The sequence below is a fragment of the Rhagoletis pomonella genome, unplaced genomic scaffold (genome assembly GCF_013731165.1).
Source record: "Rhagoletis pomonella isolate Grant_MI unplaced genomic scaffold, Rhpom_1.0 Rhpom_scaffold_00004, whole genome shotgun sequence".
Lineage (NCBI taxonomy): Eukaryota > Metazoa > Arthropoda > Insecta > Diptera > Tephritidae > Rhagoletis > Rhagoletis pomonella.
In genome coordinates, this window is record NW_023458558.1 from 7,745,952 (window position 1) to 7,747,201 (window position 1,250).

Here is a 1,250-nt window from a genome sequence, read left to right on the forward strand (position 1 = left end):
AAAAAAAACGCATAAAATTTGCAAAATCTCATCGGTTCTTTATTTGAAACGTTAGATTGGTCCATGACATTTACTTTTTGAAGATAATTTCATTTAAATGTTGACCGCGGCTGCGTCTTAGGTGGTCCATTCGGAAAGTCCAATTTTGGGCAACTTTTTCGAGCATTTCGGCCGGAATAGCCCGAATTTCTTCGGAAATGTTGTCTTCCAAAGCTGGAATAGCTGCTGGCTTATTTCTGTAGACTTTAGACTTGACGTAGCCCCACAAAAAATAGTCTAAAGGCGTCAAATCGCATGATCTTGGTGGCCAACTTACCGGTCCATTTCTTGAGATGAATTGTTCTCCGAAGTTTTCCCTCAAAATGGCCATAGAATCGCGAGCTGTGTGGCATGTAGCGCCATCTTGTTGAAACCACATGTCAACCAAGTTCAGTTCTTCCATTTTTGGCAACAAAAAGTTTGTTAGCATCGAACGATAGCGATCGCCATTCACCGTAACGTTGCGTCCAACAGCATCTTTGAAAAAATACGGTCCAATGATTCCACCAGCGTACAAACCACACCAAACAGTGCATTTTTCGGGATGCACGGGCAGTTCTTGAACGGCTTCTGGTTGCTCTTCACTCCAAATGCGGCAATTTTGCTTATTTACGAAGCCATTCAACCAGAAATGAGCCTCATCGCTGAACAAAATTTGTCGATAAAAAAGCGGAAAAAACCGAACACTGATTTTGGTAATAAAATTCAATGATTTGCAAGCGTTGCTCGTTAGTAAGTCTATTCATGATGAAATGTCAAAGCATACTGAGCATCTTTCTCTTTGACACCATGTCTGAAATCCCACGTGATCTGTCAAATACTAATGCATGAAAATCCTAACCTCAAAAAAATCACCCGTTATATGTCATTTGTGTATGTATACATATATGTATGCAGAAATGGCAGTTACAAAAAGCACAACAACAATGCGTAGCACAATAACAATAAGTTCAAATGAAGTAATTACAATCAGTTTGGGGCAAAGTTGGAAATGCAACCAACCAGTCGCCACAATCAACCGCTGCAGCGCCGCCATTATCGCCACCAGCTCCGGCTGGCTACCCAGCAATCGTTGAGCTGCTGCTTGTTTCGTTGCATTCACTGATTAGCTATGTGTGTATGTATGTATGTATGTAGCTGCCCGTACGGCTGCTTCTGTGCGCAGCCAGCGAGTTACCAAAGACCAAAGTGCAAATTTTGAAATTAACTAT